Source organism: Sinohyriopsis cumingii, chromosome 15 (genome assembly GCF_028554795.1).
Source record: "Sinohyriopsis cumingii isolate HCF-2022 chromosome 15, ASM2855479v2, whole genome shotgun sequence".
NCBI classification, from domain to species: domain Eukaryota; kingdom Metazoa; phylum Mollusca; class Bivalvia; order Unionida; family Unionidae; genus Sinohyriopsis; species Sinohyriopsis cumingii.
The window spans coordinates 139,115,777-139,132,937 of NC_142975.1; the positions used below are offsets into that span (position 1 = coordinate 139,115,777).

The window sequence follows — 17,161 nt, forward strand, 5'->3', positions numbered from 1 at the left end:
GGATCTCTTTGCCATGCCCCCCACCATGATGACTATGCAAGAATCCCAGTGGGTGGAATTTCACCCCGTCTCCTCTTTGACGGATTCCGCTCCCATCGAGTTTGAAATCAAAGGACAACCCGAAGATTACATCGATCTGAATAGCAGTTACCTGTATTTGAAAGTGAAAGTGATCAAAACGGACAACACCAATCCAGGAGGCGATGCTAGAGTAGCTCCTGTCAACAATTTCATGCATTCCTTGTTCAGCGAAGTGGACTTGTACTTGAATAATAAACTGGTCAGTAGCAGCATGGATACTTACCCGTACCGTGCCTACTTGGAAAATCTCTTGACGTACGGAAAAGAAGCCAAGAATACTCATCTGGATGCTTGCGTGGTATGGAAACCTGACACAGCAGGTGTAGGCACGTTTATCGACACAGCCTTCACAGAAGATGACAATCCTCACAATGTGGGGTTTAACGACCGTCGTAAGAAAATTCTGCAAGGGCGAAGTTTAGAACTGATGGATCGTTTGCATTTGGACATGTGGTTACAAGAAAAGTATTTGCTCAACGGGGTGGATATTCGCCTGAGACTGAATCGTAGCAGTGCCGCTTTCCATTTGATGGCCCATGCCAATGAATACAAAACTATCATTCAAGAAGCCCGACTTTACGTGCGTCGCGTGGAAGTGTTACCCAAAGTGGGAAACGACGTCAGTCAGACGTTGAGCAGAACGACCGCCAAGTATCCGATACGACGCGTAGAAGTGAAAACGTTCACCATTCCTGCTGGACAGCGATCCATGATCGAAGATCATCTGTTCCAAGGCCAGTTACCCAAACGTTTGATTGTTGGTATCGTCAAGAATTCAACTTTGAATGGACTTCACAGCGAAAATCCTTTTGAGTTTCATCATTACAATGTGTCCAAGATCGAAGTCAGTCGCGATGGAAAGACCTTGTGTACCCGACCCTTTGAGCCTAAGTTTGGTGACAGGAATTATTTGAGATCGTACTTGTCGCTGTACGAAGCTACCGGTCAGTTAGGAACCAACACCAGTCATGGCATTACGTACGAGGATTATGCAGGAGGCTATGCTTTGTGGGCTTTCGATTTCACTCCAGACCAAGGCAGCGACGAGGGACATTTCCACCCTATAAAATCCGGCCAGATTCGAGTGGAACTTCAATTTACTAATGCTCTACCAGACACGGTAAACGTCATCCTGTATGCAGAATTTGATAATACCATAGAAATCAACAGTTTGAGAGAAGTTATTCTAGATTATTAGAAGCCATGGAAGACTGTTATCCCTCTTTACCTAGTGGAGAAACTTTGGAGATGGAATGTGAGGAGACCGTGGAAAAAGAAGAAGTGATCATGATGAAGTCAAGATGGCCAGAACAAGAAGCCCATTTAGTCTGCTGTTTTGCCAAACACTTGGTCGAAAAAATGACGGAATTGATCAAGAAAAATTGCTATGGATGTCAAAACGATCATCCCAGTCAAATTCAACACGATAAATGCCTGATGTTGAGTCAAGAAGAAAAATTGGACGAGTATCTGGACGAAGCTTGGAGTCTCATCTCGGACGAAGACGTGTTGCACCAGTGGTATAAAGACTTGCGTGAACATTCTTGTCCACCATTAACCACTCAAAAGATCCATCGTATCGAAGCTCTCCTGAATCAGAGTGAGGAGACGAAACGAAGAAACGATTATTTGTCAGACATTTTCAAGCAAAAAGTCAGGATCGAATTGACGACTTATTATTAAATGTGAAGAAGAAGAAAAAAACACACAAATCAATGGATACCTAGGAACTTTATTACCTTTTGAACCACAGTTCGTATACGGCTTCTTGGAATCCTGTCGTCTGTGCTAAAGATGAACTCCCTCATCGCAAACCTAAAGACCATCAAGCTTACGTAATCAACACGGACGACAGTCATCTCCCAGGAACCCACTGGGTAGCCGTTTACTTTCCTCAAGAAGGATGTGTGGAATATTTCGATTCGTACGGATTGCCCCCTTTGGAAGACGATATCATTGACTTTATGAGAAGAAATTCTCAAACCACCCGATTCAATAATGTGAAATTACAAGGCACAGATTCCTTGGTGTGTGGACAATATTGTGTGTATTTTCTGCATCATCGCAGCCTGGGCTATTCCTTAGAACATTTAGTGACTCATTTTGATCCTCGTTCTTCTTCAAGAAATGATGTAAAAGTAGATCGATGGTTTTGTGAAAATTATGCTTATCTTTTGTCTCAAGCTAGGAAACGTAGTGTCCATCAATGGCCTAATGATTTCCAACAGTGGAAATCACAATTTCATTCACAACGTTGTCAGCCCTGTTCAAAGTAGACTGTCAATTGAGAAAAAAATGTTTGTCAATTTGAAAAAATGTTTGATGTTGTCATGTTGGATTATTGTTAAAAAATGTTAGAGTTGTTGTTTAGTGTTAAGTGATTTTTGAATAAAAAATGTTGCGTTTTGAAAAAAATGCCATTGTCTTTTGTTTAGCTATAAGAATGTTTGATTAATGCTCTTTGACTTCTCTCTATCCCTCTCATGACACTCATTGAGCGTTGCGGCTCGAAAACCGTGGGGGGGGATGTTTTCCTTCACGTCCGCGCTTTGACTTTAAGAACCGGGTTTGTTTCCAGTCTAACCATCCATTGTTGACTCATCCTCCTAAGAAGATGTGCTCCAAACTAGCTAAGCTCAACGAAGCCTACGTGAATTTGCATAGGGTCAGACACAGTCTGATACCGAAGCCAGAAGAAATAGAGAATGTGAGAATGTTAAAAGTCACTGAAGACCTGATAGAAGAGCTCTTCAGAGAAGAAGTGAACAGGGAGAAAGAAGAATGGACAGAGAAGTACAGACTTCAGAGACAGCAGCAACAACAGCAACAGCAGCAACAAGAACAACAGCAGCAGCAACAACCTGAACCTGACAGAGGCTTTGTCGATTGTCGTATCGACACCAAAGAGTTCTTCTTCTCTTTCCGAAGAAGCAGACCTATCGCCAGAAAGTCTATCCTCAGAGGACATCGCATTCTTAGAAACTAAAAAAGATTGCCATAGCAAACAAAAAAACCAGCCCTTTTCAGGGCTACCCAATACTCTAGAAAAGAAATAACCATCAATTTGCCAATGTGTGTAGGTAGAGTAGTGTGAATATAAACACTAACTCTTTTTTAAAAAATGTGAGGGTATGTGTTTGTGTGTTTGTGTGTTTGTAAGTGCTCACGTAAGTTGGTATGGATAGTAGATTAAAATGATGTCTTTTTTTGGTGTTTGAGGTGTATATTTGGGGTTAGATTGATGATTTGCGTATGTAAATAGTCTATTGAAGTGATTTATAAAAAAATTTAGAATAGGAATGGGTAGCATAAAAAAGTGAGTGAGTGTTTCTTTTAGGTCCGCGCGTTGTTTTTTTTTTTTGGTTATGATCTAGGTAAGATCAATTTTATGTTTTTAGGGGGATGTTTTCCATCACGTCCGCGCTTTCAGTATAAATTGAAACTCGTTCGGCAGTCTAGCTACCCTTGTTGATTGATCAACACCACCAGAAGAATGAACACCAGAACTGTGAAACTGCTAGAACTCCAGATGCACCTGGAATATGCCAGACGCATACTAAATGAACTGGCCGCGGAGGCCATTGTCGAAGAAGCAAGAATGAAAGAGGAGGAGGAGGAGGAAAGAAGAAGAAAAGAAGAGGAGGAGAGAAGAAACAAAGAAGAGGAGAGAGGAAATTTCAGAATCCCAGAGACAGAAAATTGGGATTCTGAAGCCACATATCCCGCCTCTGCACTCCCAAGAAGAAAGGTGAAAGGAGACTGGGGAAGAAGATGCGTGTGTGGCGCCAGGCCAGGAAGGTGCCATCATTAGATAGGTGCATCTGGAGTTCAAAAAAAAACCAACAGCCCTTTTCAGGGCTACCCAATACTCTAGAAAAGAAATAACCATCGATTTGCCAATGTGTGTAGGTAGAGTAGTGTGAATATAAACACTAACTCTTTTTTAGTGGGAGTGTATGTGTTTGTGTTTGTGTTTGTAACTGATCACGTAAGTTTGCATGAATAGTAGATTATGGGTTTGTTCATTGTTTATTAGCGTATGTGGAGAGTATAGTTTGGGTTTTATTATATGAAATGAGAAAAGTAGGGGATGTTTTCCTTCACGTCCGCGCGTTGTTGGGTCATGATCTAGGTAAGATTAATTTTATGTTTTAAGGGGATGTTTTCCTTCACGTCCGCGCTTTTCGTATAAGAACCCACAGTATTCGTCCTTCAAACCATTCTACAAAGAAGATGGCTTTGAACCAACTGGACAAAATGGAAAAATTACAAGAGGTTTTAGACAATTTAGGAATGATGGAGCAGATGTTAGTAAGACTCAATGAAGACCACTATTCCTATAGTCCCCATCGTGTAAAGATGGAAATTAATAACGTAAGAAAAGTAAAGGACATAATAAGTGGTGTCATGAAAGAGATAAAGGAGGAGAAGGAGGATGAAGAGGAAAGGATAAGAATAAGAAAATGGAATGAAAAAATTGAAAAAGAAGAAGAAAATGAGAAGAGGAAGAAAGAAGAGGAGGAAGAGAAGAAAGAAGAGGAGGAGAAAAAAAAAGAAAGAAAAGAAGAGAAAGAGTGTAGGAGAGAAAATAAGAAGTTGGTTGAGAAAAAGAAGAAATTAGAAGCAGAAGAAGAAGAAGAAGAAGAAGAAGAAGAAGAAAAACCAAAGGCCCTTTTCAGGGCCACGCATATTTCTCGAAAAGAGAATGACTTTTCAATTGCCTACCCCCTTTTTTAAATTTAAATTTAAATTTAAATTTAAAAATTTTAAAAAAATAAAAAAAAAAAAAAATCCCATGTTCAATTCCTCTTGTCCCTAGACAAGCCCAAACTCTATTCCCCATGTTAATTTCCCTTGTCGCTAGACAGACCCACACTATAGTTCCATGTTAAATTCCCCTTGTCGCTAGAGTGACCCACGATTTATTCCCCATGTTAATTTCCCTTGTCGCTAATCTGACCCACGATTTTTCGCCATGTTAAATTTCCATTGTCGCTAATCTGACCCAGGGGGGGCTGTAATGCTAATTCCCATTGTCGCTAATGTGCCCCTATTCACTACTGTCGCATTCACTCTGAATTAGGCCAGAAGTGTTGTCTTCTAAAACAAGGATAACGTGGACACAAAGCAGTGGAGAAAAACTTTGAGTATAAGTGACCACAAAACATCATCGTACTTCAATGGTTCGTGGGGGAAAGGTTTAGAATGTCGCCTTTACTGAAGTGTAAGTTATAAGTGACTAAATGCGCAGATAGTATAGACCTTTCTCTTTTTGCTTCCATGGGCACGGCCATATTCGTATCACATGACCGTCCAACATTAAGGTACTGATTCACCTCTGTGGTTTGCCTTAGAGACGATTATGTCCTATGTGTTGATTCTGAATACCAACGATTATCTCAAGTAGTCATGTCAGCAGAAAAGTTTATGTGTGTAGATAAGTGATGTATTATAGTAAAACGGATAAAAGTAATTAGCAAATTACAAACGATTAGAGTGATCAGAAAGTAAATAAAATATAATCCCTGGGCAATGTCGATTAAGTCTTAATCCGAGTTATTCCCATTTATGTGGACCAGACTGAGTCCGGTCTTTAAATTTCAGACATGATTAATTGCTTTAAAAAAAAAAAAACAATCGAACCACTGAACAATCATGAGAGATGCAGTTGGATAAAAAAATTAAAACAAAATGCTGACACTTTATATCTGCGAATGCGACATGCCGAATAGTTTTGACACATGCTCCAGATATCACAATCATCAGTCAGTTACGGTCTTTCGGATAAAGCGCACATAATACCTTAAACCTGAGAATGATGCAGTTCTAACTGACCTGACAAGAAAACACTTTAAAGTATTTTAAATGCCCCCCCCCCCCACGAATTACTGAGTGGAAGAGTGGAGATAGGGACTTAGATGCCCGATTGTAGGACTGAAGGTCAAAGGACAAAAAGTCACAATTTTGATTTTTACAGTTATAAAACAGGCATTATGATCACTGAGGAAAAAGTGTATGGAAGAAAGAACGAGGCAGATAAAAGTCAATTGTTTATATTGTTATATTATATTGATTTATACATCACATATTATGTTATTTGTTTTGAGAGATCTATTAAAAGTATCACACCATAAATATTTAAATTAATTTATTCCTTTTAAGTGCACACGGCAAAACGTGAAACTCTTTATAGCACTAAGTTATTACAATTACAGAATCTACAGAGAGTTGGTCTCTCAATAGATTACAAGGAGTAGTACATAAAATTAATCAATTTGTGCATTATGAATCTGCTTTTAAATCGTATTGGTTGTGTTAGTTTACATAAGATGAATTATTAAGTAATTTAAAATAAGTGTAAGGTTAACAGATCTGTTATCATAGCTAGTCAAAAGTACAAAGTTTGCATGCTCGGTAACCAGGTTTTGTCAGCACGTTAATGGCCGACGCTACTGCTGATACCTATCGGCTAGGAGGAGATAACTAAGTAAGCACTGTCTTCAGGAATGATCTTTTAGGAAAATCAGAACAAGGTCATTGAGGGATCAGACTGTTAACTGCAAGGTTAAGTTACCTGGTGCTAATTGGGGAAAGGGGAAGGTGTTATAATTAGTTTCCCCCGTTTTACTGATAGACTCAAGTGTCAGTGGATAAAATCCGCTGATTTGACAACAAAAGGGAAATCAAATTAGGATCAAAGGATCAAAGGATTAAATTATCATGGCTGGGTATTTATCGAAGAATAAACTTCAGGACATTTCTGTATAATTTGTGAGTGATCATGTTAGATTTACACTTCGAAAATACACAAACATGATCATTTAATCCCATAGTGAATATAAATAAGACACAAACATGATTATTTTATTCTATGCTGAACATAAATAACGCAGAAACATGTAGTAACTATCTATATATCAACACAAATTTACTTTCATAATTTAACTTTTTTAAAATCACAAATTCATGCAATAAAGGTCGACAAATATTCAAAATCAGGGTAATCACATGAGATACATGAATTAAATAGATAGAGCCAATGCATATTTAGCAATTTGCCTGTTTGAATGGCAATCTGAACTGTCCAAGCCCATCGACTTAAGTATATATCCATTGATCCGAAGACTGTCCCAAGAGTTTTGAATTGATCAATATGTTCTCTTCAGAATGAATTTATGTAAATACAGTTGCCCACATTCCATTCTCTACTTATTGATCTTTCGCAACCGCTTGTTATATAACATTATCTATGTGATATTGCCTGAGTTACAGTCCGGTCAATTTTCTTAGTTTTAGATTGACGGCCCTGGACGTACGTAAAATATAAGCGCAGCGCCGTCTGTTTTTCACCTCAGATTAAATCTGCTAATTTCATATTCAATGACTCTGATCAAGTTGTCCTTATAAAAATATACACTGTAGCCTTATCGTCTAGTTTGAAATCGATTTGCCATAACTGTGTCCCCTATTGCAAAAATTCGGAGGGAAAAAGCGTTCCTTACAACTGCTTTTACCGCGAACATTATTGCAATGGAATACCCGATTACATCAAAATGGTGTATGCAGCTGCATCCTTGCCTCGTTTTCGATAAGGCAAAGGTTATGTAGAGGTCATGTGCTTTTTTGCTATTAATCATCACAGGAAACATCTCGCATGTCCCCAGGTGTTGATATTGCATAACCTCAGTAGAATGCAATTACTTAATGGTAATCTATTTTCGACGGATTGTTATCGGGCGACGAAAAAATAAAGAATATATTGGCAAAACAAAGGTATATCGTCGAGTGCACCCAGAATTATTTGCTAATGAATATTCATTATGGTAACTCAAACTGGTTCATGAACATATCAATATCTTAACTTACATTTTACATTATGTTATATTATATTATATTATATTATAGTGTGTGTGTGTGTGTGTGTGTGTGTGTGTGTGTGTGTGACTTTTAAATTTTAACGTCTTCCTTTTGGCTGTTAGAAAGGATCGTGCTAAGAAATACACTGCCCTTACCAAATAACGTTGAATTTTCCGTATATTTTCAAAGGGATAAAGATTATATTGAAATGAAAATAAAAAGTAATGGTAGAGTTATATTTTGAACCAGCATTAGTTGCATCTGAGACACACGACAACCGTTTGGTATTTGGTTGGCATATGACTGCCCCAATTTGTATTGTTTCGTGCACACGGGTATTTACTTGACCGATCGGTTGTCAAACTCTGGCGCGATTCTCGCTAGAAGTCATAAGTTTACCCCGACTTTCCAAAGACTTCCACACAACTTCAGTTGTAAATTAGAAAGCCCGACGTGTCCATTATATACCTAAATTTTATTCTAATTAATGCAAGACCAAAGATAAAACAACCTGCCAAATATCTATCAACCGCACATCTGCATGTTTTATCTTCATCATGTTTCCGTACCGGCAGCCGTTCACGCCTTAGAAAATATATGAGTATCTCCTAACAATGGGAACTATTTTAACTCCGCCACCTTAGGCCAGTCAATGTGTGCTTTCCAGGCACATTTCGCCAATATAACTGCACCATGTTTGTCCCCATGGCGACATAAACGGTATCTGCCAAGTCCCTGCTTATTTATTCCTTTGTGTAATTTACCGGTTTCCTACCGTAAATACTGTTCTTGCAGTCACACCTACAATGTACAAAATTAGATTTTAATATGGACTACCTTACGACAGGGACATTCATTCGGTTTTGGCCGGAATTCACTTCTAGTGAACCATGGCATCATGGAAACTCACTAACACTTCACTCCGTGACGTTTGCTCCTAATAATTGGCTAATTTTTTCGGGCTAGGAATATTTCCATGGCACCGAATTCCAATAACCACACAAGTAATCACACAAATCTAAGAATTCTTTAAAACGGGGCGCTATAACCAAATGCGCATACTCTAAATTTATTACAGTATTATCCAGACGCTTGACTAGTTTTGTGGAGTAATGAGATTAATGAATCAACAAATAATGAGTGCTTTTCTAAGATCAAGTTAAAACTAAATGCGAATCAATTTAATTTCAAGTAATAATAAAACTTTAACCTCAGCTTTTAGCTATCTAACTCTGTATACTGGAAAACGTTTGATAGGGGCCATATTTTTTCTTAAAACTTTATCCTTTTCCTTGAAGTAGAAGAGTTAGAAATTTTGTGTCCTTAAAATGCTGTTTTGCTGGTGTCATTGATGAAAATGTCGATGTGTGAAGAGATATTGTATCATAGTATCTTGATGGTAGATAAGTTTAGATGTGAGATAAGTTGTTTGTTTCTTCCATTACCCTCCAGGAATTCCCACTCATGTCAAAGACAAAAGAAATATAAAGTAGTACGGCAGGTCACACTTGATTTATTTCAATCTCATTGACATTATGAAAGATTCAAGTACAATATGGATCACGGTTTTATACTTTAACTCATATCCTACCGACAAGTATACAAACAACATAGACCCTGATCGACCGTCACGTAGATGCCGGTCAGTCAGTGTCAACAGTTTTCGCTTGGAATAGTGTCAAGAAGGAACAGCACTGACACTGATTTGCTGCTGCATTATACTACGGCAGATTAGGGCATTTGGAAAAGTTTTACCCATCAATAGATCGACGAATGGAGACCAATGACAGTTTATGCATGTACAGGGATTACCTGCATTTTGATCACACTCCTGAAGAGAGAGAGAGAGAGAGAGAGAGAGAGAGAGAGAGAGAGAGAGAGAGAGAGAGAGAGAGAGTTGTTGTTGTTGTTGTTGTAGGGTTTAACAACATTTTTCAGCACACGATAGGCTATACGTGGCGGCCAGTGTTAATGGTGGAGGAAGAACCCGGGAAAACCCCAGAAAGAACCACCTGTCCAGGAGAAGCTACTGGCAAGCTTTCTCACATACCAACATTGGCTGATTCAGAAACTCGAACCCACGCAGACAGAGGTGAGATGGCAGTGATCCGTAACGGAGAGCGCTTTAGACCACTCGGCCACTCGGGGCCGAGAGAGAGAGAGAGAGAGAGAGAGAGAGAGAGAAAGAGAGAGAAAGAGAGAGGGATGACGTTTGCTTCAAAAACAATTTCAATTTGCCCTTTTGATACTGAATTAATGAGTATGTGAGTTTTACTTTTCATAACGATTTAAATTTTTCGTGTCATGCAAGTTTAATTTAGGACCGCAAATATTAAATTCTGACTTTTATTTTTAAAACACTTACCTGTATGTTTAGGCTGGGACTTTGCAAACCATAAGTTCAGTCTTGGGCGTTCTTTTTCAGTCAGTTAGCTAAACTGTTGAGTGTTGTTTATATATATTTATGTGCCCAGCCATGATAATTCTACAAATATCGCACATGTACAGCTATTATTTATTTATTTATTTATTTATTTATTTATTTATTTATTTATTTTATAGCATATTGATAACAAAGTGTTCAGTTGACAATTTACTAGTCGCCCATATAGGAGTCAACATACTTTTCGTGTAAGCAAACATACATACATTTTTGAAGATGACACGGAGATAACAAAATTTGTACATCTATGACATAACCTTCGATTTTCCATCTCTTTACTGGTTGCAAATATACCTTAGTTCATTAATACAAAGAATAAAATAACCAGACAGCTGGGTGGTCTAATTGGTTAGAGCGTCCGCTTAAGATGCGGGAGGTCGCGGGTTCGAATCCCGGACGAATCATACCAAAGACATAAAAATGTGACTGGGTGGGACATGATGCTACATGTATGTGGCACGATGCCCCGGTGCTAGACGTCACTATAAAATTACACACTGCAGGCATCTAGTTATATGACTAAAATTGTTAAAGCTATGTTAAAAATCTAAATCACACACACACACACACACCCCACCCCACACACACACACAATAAATCAACGAACAAAGTAAGAGTTACGGTTTGATAAGGCTCTCTACTGACAGCTGTAGTGTTGTGTGTCTTTTGCAACACGCACACAACATTAGGCTTAGTTGTGCCGTGTCATCCATAAAGCATTTTGCGTACAAGTCTTATGGCTTTTGTTGACTCACTGAATGGTTCTTCGATATGTAAACAAACCAGTGCAAAAGATTCCTAGATTGTGAAGAAATATTAGTGGCAAAGTTTAAGAATGCCCCAAGATTGTAATCTTGTACTTTCATACTTGCATTTGGCCAGAAAAAGTAATATTTAATGTCCAAACACGTTCCAGTGCATTCACATACATGGATCGAATGGTTACGTTGATCATGCTATTTCTCTGAATGCTACCGCCCTCTTACAGAAATTGTTTAAATATACATGATGTCATAGGCTTTCATAATTCCTTATCTTCAAATCTCTATGCGCTATCTTACGGGTTACCTATCCATGTCAAATAAATTGGTGAGATTGTTTCCATTAAGATTCAAATGAGCAGCCTGTAAATGTACGAAGGTATTCTCTCTCTCTCTCTCTCTCTCTCCCAAAGATGGCAGTCGCCCTAACAGAGACTAAAAATGTATCGATTCCATGACATCAAATAATCATATGCTGCAGTACACTATTGGTTAATTGAACTAATTATGTGAATGTAATATGCTTAATTCGATCACTAATTTACGCTAATGACTAAATGAACTGATTATGTGACCGTAATATGCATCATTAATTTACACCAATGACTGATTGAATTGATGATGTGACTGCAATATGCATGATTCGATTATTAATTTACACCAATGACTGACTGAATTGATGATGTGACTGCAATATGCATGATTCGATCATTAATTTACACCAATGACTGACTGAATTAATGATGTGACTGCAATATGCATGATTCGATCATTAATTTACACCAATGACTGACTGAATTAATGATGTGACTGCAATATGCATGATCCGATCATTAATTTACACCAATGACTGATTGAATTGATGATGTGACTGCAATATGCATGATTCGATCATTAAATTTCCGGTGCATCATTGACAGGTTATTTAGTTGAAGCAGTCCAGATTTCAATTTATAACTCCTCCACATATAAATCAATAGCGTTATAAATATTTCCACAATGAATCAGAACGAATGCAAGAATTACTGTATGCATACACTCTGATCAAGCAATGATTCTGTGGTAAACCAGCGCATTCGGGTAATAAGGAGAGATTTTATTTCTTTCACATGCATATAAATCTGACTATACCTTTCCATCATACTGATGTCAGGCATTAGTTATCAATGATTAAAACAGATGTTATACTGTAGAAATGCAATAATATATTGTTTTATATACTGTAGAAAAGCAATAATATATTATTTTATATACTGTATAAATGCAATAATTTATTGTTTTATATATACTGTATAAATGCAATAATATATTGTTTTATATACTGTAGAAATGCAATAATTTATTATTTTATATACTGTAGAAATGCAATAATATATTGTTTTATATACTGTAGAAATGGAATAATATATTGTTTTATATACTGTAGAAATGGAATAATATATTGTTTTATATACTGTAGAAATGCAATAATTTATTGTTTTATTTTGACAGTAGCGCAGATCACGAATGACATTAAATAACGAATTATATGATTCGAGATGTTTATCCATACTGATCAAAACAAAACAACTGTACCATACAAATATTTACTCCAGAAGAAATCAAAATTGTTTATGCTGTGCAAATTCATTTTCCCCCAAAATATTATTTTGAGACACAAGTGACAATAATGTAAATTATATATCAAAGACCATATTAAGAAAATAAATGAAATTACATTAAAATCGTTAGAGTTATACACTTAAATCAACGATCATAACTCACAATATAAATGTTAAATGATTAATGGGTGTGGTATCACACAAACACCTTTGTCACACACACACACACACACACACACACACACACACACACACACACACCGTCACTCGTCATGTGGCTGTATATATTCTCTCTCTCTCTCTCTCTCTCGCTCGCTCATCACTGTTTCTTCGAAAGAATCAAAAGCTCACTGCAAAACATCAAAAAGGTAATGCTTGCAGAGCGATAACGTTTTCATTAATGCAAACTTCAGCGTATGGAAAGTGCCCTTAGCAGTTAAAAACCTATTAATTCGGACAATTACACAGGTAAAGTGAATTCCACAGCATTATCAGATGTCAGCATTAAAAAACTGAAATAAAGCTGACCTTTTTGTTAGGTTTTGTTCAAGTTTAAATCTGCGGTGAATTTAGACCAAATCCTTGCATAGTTTGTGCGTATATACTTTTTGTTGTTGTTGAGTCTAATTATAGTGGCGTGCGCACAATTGTGCATGTGCCACTTTTTTCTGACTGCACCGCAGCCTGCTAGTTGTTCCTGGGGAAGGGAATGGTGCCACCTCCCCCGGGCTTTAATGGATTCAAGGAACCCTGATAGTCTGGCCTCAATCTGTGGGTCCATTATATACACTTTCTGATTCATTCGAATAAGCATTCCACCATGTGTACTGCAGTTCTGGTAGCATTCGGAGAGTGTTGTATAATTTGTTATGGAGTAATTTTTTAATATGTTTTATTATATAGATCTACCCACACTCATTTAATGGCCTTCGTTTATTTACAGTGGTTTAAAGAGTATATTTATATCATCCAATGGAACACAAAAACTCTCAAATACAAAAGTAGGTATCTTACAATGAAGCTTATGCCTCAGTTTTTATTGCGATTACTACCAAAGTTGAGAACAAGGCTTGAAACACGTCACTGGAATATGCATCTCTCATACTGAGCATACTTTGTGCCGATCGCCTAAAAGACACACCTACGTAACCTATGCATGTATTATGAAGGGAGAACCTTGGAGAGAAGACATATATAATCAGTGTCCATTAAGTGAATACATCCTGATCCAATGGATCGACTTGACTCTCTAGACCGGACTTTTAAAAAAAAAAAAAAGTGAACTTAGTTAAGAATCTTCTAGATGATGTATCATCATATAAAATCTTGGATGACATTTTAACTGAATGCGGTTTATTAAAAACGATCTGAACTTCATTGTAATGATTGTAAATGTTTTACCTTTATTTTGATTTGTATAACTTTTAAAGAATTTCAACATATATTTATCCTTTAAATTATTTTCTTGTAGTATTACTCAAGTACATTTATATAAAAAGGGTTTATCTTCCAATTCATTTTGTTTGGTTGCAATTTTCTTTTATACATTGGAAGTTGTGTTTGGATTGGTACTGTGTGACCAGGTCCAGGGTTGAACTGTCGAAGTGTCGTGTCGTTAAACCCTATACAGACATTAAATCGTCTGTCCAGCAGCTAGAATCACTATTGACCGTTGTTGTATTGTGTATTACCACGACGAGTAATGTTAAATACTCCCAGAATAATGTATCAATTATAAATACACACTGTATCTATTTTTGGCAGATAAGAGATAGCAATGATATTGATTGTCCTTCTGATGATTCATAAAGTAATTTACGCCACAGATTGTGCTGTCAGGCTGTTACACAGACCGCAATATGTTACGCCACTTTTTCAGATATGTCGATGCATCTCCTGATAACAGTTTAGTTCAAAGTTGAAATGTGATAGTCTGTACTTGTTGGTATATGATTAGCGCATGGTGGAAGCAAAAAGAAAAAAGAAAAAAACACACGAAGTATCAGTTCAGTTAAAATAGCATCATCAGTACGTTGATGTAACGGATTTTAGCATATATTAGTCAATGAAACATCTAAAGACGATGACAACATACATTTTTGAACAGAATATTGAAAATGCTACTGACCTCATGCTTCCATAATGCTCACAGTGTCTTAACGACTGATGTTCACTGCGTCTTACGATTGGTGCTCACTGCATCTCTCTATTTAGCAAGAAGTGTTGAATGAGTAAAAACAGCGCCGACCTACATCCACTACTTCGTATTTGTGATCCTGGGCAAATGTCGGCTTGAAAGGCTGGAGTCTGGGCGATCGATTGGTTACGTCTGCTTCGAAGGCTGAGTCTATGCGATCGATAAAGATCACAGTGATATTGCGGTAAAATGCACAGTCGCAGCAGAAGTCTTCGACTGCGACTCTCACGTGACACACATGTTCTTACTACCACGATCATGATCCATGCAGACTCAGAAGATATGGTTACGTTACGGTACTGGTTACACGTATGCCAATTATTTCTTCTGCCGCGATAGACAGTCGCGTGACTTTATTCATTCTCTGTTCCAACAAAAATTCGGTGAAAGACCAGAGTTGTATTTTATTTTAAAAATCATCTTCCAAGAGCAGGGTATTTATCATTCCAGTTCAGGCTAGATACAATGACCCGGATGATAGATATTTCGCCTTTAAAACAGACATAAACTTGATAAGTATTGATCACTAGGGTAATAACTTGATTGATTCATTGATTATTATTATTATTATTATTATTATTATTTTACATTTATTGTGCTATTATCAGAGAGATGCAGGAAAAATCAATTATGTTGATACACATAACAATAAGAAGTTACAAGAAATTATACATAAAAATATATGATAATATTTCTTCCATATTTGAAGTGCTACATTAACAAACTTTTCTGGCAATTAACTAAATTTGTTAGTCCTTGCATCTTAGTTCAATCATTAGATTACATTTTTAAATTCGAAGTTTCTGGGTCAATAAGATATTGGAAACGCTGACTAATGAACGGGTTAATAATTTACATGATACATTTTACAAGTAAAAGGTTCTCTAAAAGCTGATAAATATAGTACCACATTCACCAGCGCATCACCAGCAGCCAAGTTTAGACGCCATAAAGCCAGATGGGCAGTTACATCATTTGCCGGCAGATCAGTGTTTACGCAGTTCACTCTTTAGTCATATGGAAACTAACATTAACGTTCACATGCAGTTCCAGTATACGATAGCACATTTATGTCAAATAACTTAACAATTGTATAGGAATAATTTCAGTCGTTAGGAGGCGGCATGCAAATTAAACTTATTTTATGGTAGTATCCTAGCTCCCACCCTTTCGGTCTTGAGTCCGGCAAGCTAACCACTAACTTTTCCAGAAATGTCCAATATTTTGTACATTCTAGTCCACACACAGCAGAACAAAGTAAGATAATTTTAAGAGGGTGATGAAATATTAAAATAAGATAAAATGGCTGAACATCTGTGTTTGATGGGATAAACTTGCAAATGATTGTTGGACTTCCAGTCTGAACAAAGATATATGATTATCTTTTGTTCTATTTTATGGCTACAGTTTATAATTGTACGTAACGGACCACACCAAACAATATCACTCGGCACTTATCCTTCTTTCATCCGTCTCGTTTCATTATACTTGCGTATATCAACTGTTTGACTACTTTGCACACATAATGCCTGCATGCTCGTTAATTACGTACTTATGTTTATAAAGAAGAAGAACTTGTAAGTAGAAAAACATTTATCCAATGCATTTATTCTGTATCCAAACTTTTGATTTTCTTGGGAATAAATTATCTTTCTTAGTAAAAACAAAGGGAAATTTTTGTTTTAAAATAAAGTTAACATGAATAAAATTTAAAATAAATTAAAGTAATTAAAAAAATGTTATTTTAAAATTAAAACAAATTAAAATAATAAAATAAAGAAAATATTTAAAATAAATAAATAAATAAATACAATTTTATAAAAAATGTTAAAATAAAGTTAACATAAAATAAATAATAACACGTGATTGTGTGCATAATGATTGTTAGTGGTACCCCACTTATTGTGTGGCAGTTTTGTTTTCGTTATTTAGGAGATGATCGACCACGATGTTATTGGAGTTAAAAATATAAAAAAATTTGAAATTAATGACTGGAATAACAGAGATCGGAATAGATTTATAGAAGAGAACAACACAAGCCTCCCCCACCCCAACCCCGTAAAATATAAAATTTAATCAGTTACATAAACAAAATGAAATTGAATATAACATTTGAATGATACACTTTCTCTCAGAAAAAATTATTTCAAAATTAATAAGAAATGCAATTAGCCGTTCTGTTATACTGATAAAACAGATTTCCTCATAGACTCTAGTGAAC

At 36.6% G+C, this 17,161-nt stretch overlaps 1 protein-coding gene across 1 annotated transcript in view; it reads right to left on the reverse strand.

Annotated features, from left to right (window-relative positions):
• The window catches only part of LOC149782898 (N-acetylglucosamine transporter UNC93A-like), a 44,994-nt gene extending 29,796 nt beyond the window's left edge, over positions 1-15,198 (reverse strand). The window contains exon 1 of the mRNA XM_089934447.1: positions 14,872-15,198. The gene's annotated coding sequence lies outside the window, so the exon portion shown is untranslated. The remainder of the gene's footprint in view (positions 1-14,871) is intronic.
• Positions 15,199-17,161: the final 1,963 nt, after the last annotated feature.